Here is an 8,953-nt window from a genome sequence, read left to right as displayed (position 1 = left end):
CGGTGTCCTAGTGGTTAGAGCGTCCGCCTCAGAAGCGGGAGGTCATGGGTTCAAACCCCAGCCAAGTCATACCAAAGACTTACAAAAATGGTATTAACAGCTACCTCGCTAGACGCTCAGCATTAAGAGGTTAGTGTTAGGACTGATCGGCCTGGTGTCAGGATAATGTGACTGGGTGCAACATCATACTACATGTTTGCAGCATGATGCCCCAAGTGCTATACATCACTATAAACTGCCACACTGCAGACATCGTAGCAATATGACTGAAAAATTATTCAAGCTACGTTAAAAATCCAATCACACACACACAATTCCATTCTACGATCCAGAACCAACACTAATTCCGTACTACAGTTCTTGCATTTCAATCCAATTTTGCTTTTGAAATGTAGTGCCACTCAATTCATAATGAACCCATTCATTTCAAACACTCGCAAATACTTATTATTCCTGTCTACAACTGAAAAATATCTATATAAAAAAACGTGTAACTGTGTTTTATGCAAGGGCATGGAGATGCACAAAAACTTGCACCTGAAGCTTGAATAAAACCCCGACTGTGGATAAGACTTTACCCATCGATTACCCCAGCTTGGGGATAAATTCCGACCGTGGCGATTTATTATATATCCTATGACTGCTCCAGCTTGAGGGCAAAATCCAAGCACATCCCTAAAAAGATAACAAGTATAGCGGCTCTTTACCTTCTGTAAATGCCACTTGAGCTTCCTGATGCTGTTGTATCTGCCATTTGACAGAATCACGAATGTGGATATATTTCTTAATTGCCTCTAGTTGTTGAGCTAGTTTAGCTGTATGAAATTCCTTTGTGCAGACTCACTCATTATTAATATTACAACAGTGATTTAATTACACATCACCTGTCAGCACACCGATGACAAGTCAGTTATTTTATAACACACCAACAAGCTTGCCCCTTGCACCCCCCCCCCCTTTTTTTTTTATTTGGGCACCTGTGGACATGAATCTGCAAGGCTCAAATTGTCATTTTTAATATAAGATCTCAACATTTTTAAGGCCTTAATTTTAAAGACATCCTTAAAACCCCCAAAAGGTTATCAACTGGATCACCAGCCTTCGTTTAGAGTAACAGCAAGTATATATATATATTTAGGTCTAAGGAAACACAATAAAAATGTTTGATTTAACAATGACATATTTGCCTCAGGTCTGTGATCCTGAAGTGAATATTAACTGTCCATTTATTTTCTTGGCTTTTCTTTACTAGGAAATTGATTATAGAGATTTCTGCAATGGTGAAGGCAATGTAAAAATTGGTTACTATAACATACTTTTTACGCCATGTTTGAAAAAATAAATCCAATGGAAAGGTTATAGTCTGAAAATCTTCATTAAATTAAGTTAATATAGGGGAAAAAACTTTAAGAGTTCATAAATATTTTTCAGTGCTGAATAAAGATATAACATAACACTTTCTGCTGTGATTTTAATAGTTTCTGAGAGCATGAAAAATTTCTAGAACTATAATGTATAAATGTTTTCAAAAGATTATATTAATATGAGGGAAAAATCTGTTATGAAATAAACTGACAAGATCTTGTATGAATTCATGTTATCTTTAAATATGATATTTGTGTGAAAATATCTGGAAGAAAAAACAAGATGGTGCCACTCAAACATACAATGTGGTTGCCACAGTAGCCATATTAAGAAACTTTTTATCGCTACTTCTGAATGGATAATTGTGTCAGCGTGTCAACATGTGTACAAAATACTTATGTTGATGTCTAGCAGGTCCTGAATGAGAATTATGGTGCTGTACAGACATCCTATAAGGCCACCAATGTGGCCATCCTGAAAATCTTGGTATAACTACTTCTCCTGAATGAATCGTCATATCAGTGAAAGACTTCTTATGTCTAGTTGGACGTAAATGAAAATAGTGCCAATCTAACCTCCAATATGACTGTTTTAATGGGCATCTGGAAAACCCCTTCCTTGCTACTTCTCCTAGATGGCTGGTCATTTTGACATTGTGCTTTCACTAGATGACCTATTTGATGTCTGGTTGGCCATAAATGGAACTATGCATATGGTTTTGATGTCTAGTTGGTCCTAAATGTGGTTTTTGCTGCTCATAAACTTCTAATGGTATTATAGTTGGTTCCTTAATGAAACTGCTGTACAAAATTAAAAGGCCTTCTCACTTTCTGTCAAGTTGGATACAATTATCTTTACCAGCTAGGATTTCTTGATCCTCTTTTTTATACATCAACCCTTCGCATATGTAGTTAGCTAAAACAGTATTTTGAACAATTAATTGCCCTCTTGCAAATACAATCCCAATTGCATGCTTTTACCAGTGTGAGAGCTCCTTATATAAGTAGCTAAGTATTCAGTAACTGAATTTCCACATCCACATGCATCAACTCAGAATTAAAAGTTGCAAAACATATACAAATTTGAAAATCTTGAGACATGTGTCACTTTGCATGGTGGGTGTTATGATTTAAATGCAACAAGGAAATTGAATTAGGGTTAATTTCTTTAAGCTGTATTCAATCATGGGGCCCTGGATTATAGAATGGTCTAGGCATACACATCACTAATCAACTCTCTCTAGTCCAACCAATGTGTGTATATGAGAAAGCTTGCCAGTAGCGTTATGTATGTTGATTTCTTCCAATAAATATGTTGGCTGCCATGTAAAGTCTATGATGTCCTGAAAAATGGTGTTAAGCTCCATACAAGCAAGCTAAACAATCAATGATATAATGGAACAGTAGACACCATTTTAGCTAAATATGCCAAGAATTGATTTAGAGACTTGGTTAGTGATGATGACTTAAAATTGGCAAGGGATTAAAAAGATAAAAGAAATGACCTTTCATGGCACTGTAATATAACAAATGAGGAAAAACAAAAGTTTATTGCATTTGAACCTTTTGTTTTTTCACAGTTTCAATTTAAGTCATAAGGCCCCTTATTTTGCCTTACCAAACATATAGCAAGTTATTACCTCAAGCCCTAGCACTAATAATGCCTCACAAGTAAGCAGTCTTTTATGAAGTCTCAGGTCTGAGTATATGTCTAGCAATACTTATGTCCAGTTTGTTTATAAAATTCTTTCTCACATGGTACAGTTTTCAGAGAGACACGATAAATTCAACAAGTGTGGTAATGAAGGGACAGGCATTCTTTATTTATGCACACATCCCAAAGGGACATTGCTATGTTTGAATCAACACTGAACTGAAGAATGGAGCATCAGCTGCATCAATTAAAATATTGTGGCCCACACAAAATACTGCAAGGACTATAATCAATTTATGAGTGCAATGGGCATGAATTACTGTAGCAGACTGGAGGAAGTAATCCGAATTTATTAATATCTTGAAGCTAAATATAGTAAAGTTTTCATCTATAATCTGTGGAATCATTTTTGCACACAGTTTGCAGGATTTGTCTTTGGGTCATCGTTTTTCTTTTTCTTCATCTTTCTAGCTTATGGTATCTTGATAAGTCTTATGGTGCCGTGCAACTGCACTTGATGATTACCACAGCCAGTGACATTGTATCAAATCTTCTGGGATCAGATGATTCAATGCAAATTCCACATAACCTATCACCATCCTCATGTTTGCCATCTGACTTACTAAGTTATTTTGCCTAAATAATAATAAAAACAATCTGGTCTGATGTATTGATAGCGTTCTGAATGACCATAATATATTCTCTGTATCTATCCTAGAAAATCCTGAGTGGATTGCTGTTTGGTTTTAATAAACCAAAGTAATCCAATGAAAGGCATTTTACAGACACAAGTGTCTGTTTCCTGTATGCAGTGATTAAATGATAGTATTATGTCTTTATTTTTTTAAAACTGATGATACATATGATCACCTTCAATGTGCAATATTAGTTATGTTAATTAACGAGTGGGCAATATTTGAATTTCAAAGATAAAAGTGTATGCCATGATCACTTTAGTAGGATGATTTGTCAAGTGAGGTTATCTTTTCTGTTTGAATAAATATTGTTAACTAAACTATTTTCGCAAGTTATGACATAAGAATGATTCAAAGAAAGAAAATTCATTAAATTGAACATATAAAATGTAATACTGCAACAGAGTCTAGATGAACTATTTCTTCAGAGACACAATCCAGACTCTGTGGCAGCAAAATTATCAAATAGGACACAACTAAGAGACAATCACATTTTCAGTCACAATGGTTTGACAATTATCAATGGCTTGAATTCATTGACTGTGAAGGCAAAGTGATTTGCAGTTACTGCAAAAAAAGTTCCCAAACTGTCACAGATTTTAAATTCTACCAGTGGACTTGTAAGTGTAACTGACAAATTCAGGATTTAATCAAGCAAGTCTCATGATAGTATTATACCTAATAAAGCAAAATGTAGCACAGTATATTCATGACACTTAGGCCAGCATGTACAAAATATTCCTCAAGTTACAGTTGCTAGCACTCCACTAAGAAATGTCATTTTATAATAAATAAAAATGTAATGGAAAAAGAAATCGATAAAGTGATTGCACTCTTTAACATAGCCTACTACCTAACTCAATAATGAAAATGATTTGGTTCATTATATCTTTGTGTTTTATGGAATAAATGCATACATCTGATTGAATTTTAGGCAAGAGACTGAACTTTTGGGTTAAGTTAAAATGTATGTGGAACAAATGCATTTTCTAAAACTACTTGTATCAGTGTGCATTGTGACTTTTCTTTAAGATAACTCTAAATGGTACTGGGTATATATCATTTTCTTCAACTGCACACTGTTGTCTTCCATTTGATTTGATGACTTACAGCTATACTGTCTACACAGTAGGCCTCAACGTCAGGAAAAATTCTGTATACTTCAGTTACAGCTGAAATAAGTTTTGCATTAGTACCTGAATCAGACAAAAAAGGTTGTGTTCTGGTGTGTGAATAGAAATGGCTAAAAGTAATATAGACAAAAGCCATAAGAGTACACAAGTTACATATGAAAACCACCAATTCACTTGCATGTGTGGCATACAAGTTCAAAGATTTGCTTCATGTTTATTTCTGTACACACATTGTTCAACTCATAAGATATTTTAAGAGCTATTTCTCTATTGTATGCATAATTCATTTACAAATGTGATTAGTGGGCCACACCGAAGGCCATACTATTAGTTCACTTGGCAATATGGTAACGTCAGCTGAAAAGCATAATCATCCATTAAAAGAGCATTATGATATGAACATTAGGTATTTAGGACATATAGATTTTTCTTTTCCAAATGGAGTCCAAGTAATTATTGCCCAATCCAGGTATAATTTTGTACACAAGTAAAGAACAAAATAAGATAAATCTTCATTTATTTGCAATTGACAATACACTTCTTAATGAATATACACTTTTGCATTTATTTTGTATCACTTGAATAAACAATATTTCTTTCAGTTCATTTTAAACTTTTATTTTATATCACTTGAGTAAACAATATCTCTTTCGTTTCATTTAACACTTAGAAACAGGTTCTTCCAGTTACAATAATCAACTCTGGAAACAATAAACAAACTGGAACTTTTGACCTAATTATATTACATTTACTAGGGTTAAAACAATAAATTCCTTAACATAATAAATTAACAGTTCCAGTTAATCAAACACAAAATCACCTTTTATACAGGGTGTGAACTGTTAATATTTACAGGATAAAGCTTATAGTTTCCAAATTGATTGAAGCTTACATGTTGCAGTTGCTGGCACATATCTATTTCCAGCATGGTTTGCATACATTCCACCTTTAATAATTTTGTTACTTCCCTACCCCACCCCATTCAGTAACAAGTATCAAAAATCAGGCTCATTCTAAGGCAAAGTCTGTAACTTGTGTACCACAGTCATCAGAGAGACAAAGATGCAAAACTTTATGATGCCTGTCAAAGGAAGAAAACAGTTTGTTGTTTACCCAAGTTTTGAACCAGTTAACTTGAATTCTCAGACCATCAATTGCTACAGCCCCACTAATTACAATTGTTAGGGAATAATGAGAACTCACCTTCAGTTATCTGTGTATATATATAATTTTAATAACCAAGAATACCGGATGTCTGGGAACATTATAGCATTCAATGGTAACGTCAGAACTGAGATGAGAGAATTAAACAAGCATAGTACATGACATAATATATCCATAAACTATTGACTGGGAAAAATACTACAGAACACCATTTCTGCTGGCAGTAAGATGTTGAATCTATATGTCATAAATATCAGGTTGGACATCTAGGACCAGTAATATTCATAATGGGCAGTACCCACCCCCCACCCCCCCAAGTGAGAAGGGCCTGATTTGTAATCTAAGCCACCCAACCTATCACAGCCTTTATAGTACTTGAAACAAATATTGAGTAATAGTAAAACAAACTCTGAAAGTTATTAAAACCAATTTGTTATATTTCCATAACTCTGCATAGTTAACTGTGCAAGCAGACTTAAACATATCAGTGTATGACAGTTAAATTGAGCTATAGCATCGATTAACAGAAGCTACGAATTCATCAACAAGCAGTGAACAATCATCTTCACAATAAATGTCAAACATTAGCATCCATAAGCTGTCAAGACAAGTTGTTACACTGGATATATAATCATCCATTTATTTCAAACAAGCTGTGAAAAACGAACCTCACGTCCGCTATATGTACGCTGGCCATTGCAAAGGATGCTTTAATAGATTAATGTTTATCGTCGTGTCTTGACAACCATTTTGCGCGCGCACACCGGAAAGTCATGCTATATATTTGTTACTTGTGAACGTATTCGTGGGCAGTACGCTATATATTGTTCCCGTGACCGTATTCACGGGCAGAATGCTATATGTTTGTTCTTCGTGAACGTATTTTTGGGCAGTTACTTTGTCATCTTCAACCTAAAGGTCAAAACTGCCCATGAAATATATATATCTGCCCACGAACCGAAAACATGAATAGGACTATAACATAAGTGTATATACTTATTTTCAACATATACATAATTACTATGTAAGAAATACAACCTATGTATATGTATTTTGATTTGAAATGTAAACTATATCATGTCCTTCCCGTAAACCCACTTTCGGGATGACTACTTTCGGGATGACTGCCCACAACGCACCTAAAACGTGTGTATATATATATATATATATATATATACATGTCCTACCACGGCGCCGTTTATAATTATCCACAAATATGTCTGCATTAAAACAGCTGTTTCTGGATAGATCGTAAAATATCTGCATTAAAAAACAGCCTGTTCTGCCTCGATTTCTCATAACAGATCTAAAAATAACTCGCTATATTGTACGATGTAAATTACGTTTATTCTTCTATTTTGTAAGTTAGAAACCATAAATATCCTTCTACTTGTTACATTACTGGTATTAATTACGACGTAGATGGTTAATTGACTAATTACGACCGTAAAAGTCACAATCTACGGAGAAATATATGTTTACAAAATTATCTTCCTTCGCTCAAGTCGGAAAAATAAGTAGTATGTGAGTACAAAACAGACCCAAATATTAAATAAATACTTAATAAATATAATTTGAGGTAATTACTTGTTGAAGATGATAGTTTATCTCCATTATTGATGTTGGAAGATGATTCTTTGCTCATATTTTTTAGAGAAAGTGGATTTGGTTATATTTTCCTCAACAGAATGTATTGAAAACCTTTCAATATCAAAATATTTGCCAGCTGCATACATCGATTGAATATTCTCTCTTCACCCGTCTCTACATTTATAGATAAGACTGCTTTGGCATTCTTATCATTACAACCAGTGTTTCCAAGTCTACAATTCTGACTTTGCGTGACAACCCTCAGATTAGATAAATAATTATGGATTTTTATACCGTCGATATGATCAATCGCAAGACCATCTTTGATCACTCCGAAGAAACACTCGTATGCGAATCGGTGACAGTAATATTTTTTCTTCCCAGCAGCAAACTGGAGATAACGATGATTATTAACAGTACCAACTGGTCTCTTCAACCGAGAGTGTCTGATCACACCATTACGATTTGATTCATAATTCTTGATGATAGGATGCTTCACAAACTCGTTGTTCATATTTTGCTCCATTTATATAATAATAGTATTTGTTTAAATCATAATTTGCCTGAAAACTTATTTAGATAGTCCTCTAAGGATTTTATAGATCTGTCACTGTCATTAATTTTTTTATCATGTATCTTTTAAGCTCGCGATATTTTTTCCCACCACAATTTGCGCATAATTGTGTTTTTGTTCGTACTCCAACACCACATCGCAGGCACGGTATTGGTCCCAAGCTTCCACGGTGAACGCACTGCAAGTGTTGTCCGCAGAATTCGTTTTTACAGGATTTATTACAAGGAGTCAATGAACCGATCATCAACCATTTGCATCGAGACATTATACATAATATTTTGATTTAAATACTTGTTTGAAATATAATATGAACGAGTTCGATAGATTGTCCAGAATCAAGCCCTGGAGCGCAGATAAATTTAATCTCGACAGAATATCTCCCGACCTACCGATGCGAGATCTGGTTGATCCGAAAAATAAAAGTTTGATTAATAAAATTCACGGCGCCAAGAAAGAATTTCACACAGATGGTGCATCTCATGTATGGTCAACGTTCAAGATTATACGCAACGGTGTCATCGACGCTACGATGAATGACGAACGAGCAGCAACTATCATTAAGGACATTGATAATCGCAAATATCTTTTCGGAATAAAATCTGTCGTGCTAACAGAAACGGGTAATTGGATTATCCGTGACAAATATGATCCTGTACACAAGGGTGAAAAAACTGTCGTACTAAGTAAAGATTCCAAACCAGGTCTATTGACTGGTATTAACGAACCATATTATGAGCGAGCGTATCCTGTAACAGCAGTTATTTGTGGAATCTATGTGA

The sequence above is a fragment of the Sinohyriopsis cumingii genome, chromosome 2, assembly GCF_028554795.1.
Source record: "Sinohyriopsis cumingii isolate HCF-2022 chromosome 2, ASM2855479v2, whole genome shotgun sequence".
In the NCBI taxonomy this organism is placed as follows: domain Eukaryota; kingdom Metazoa; phylum Mollusca; class Bivalvia; order Unionida; family Unionidae; genus Sinohyriopsis; species Sinohyriopsis cumingii.
Note: the sequence above shows the minus strand (reverse complement) of the source record.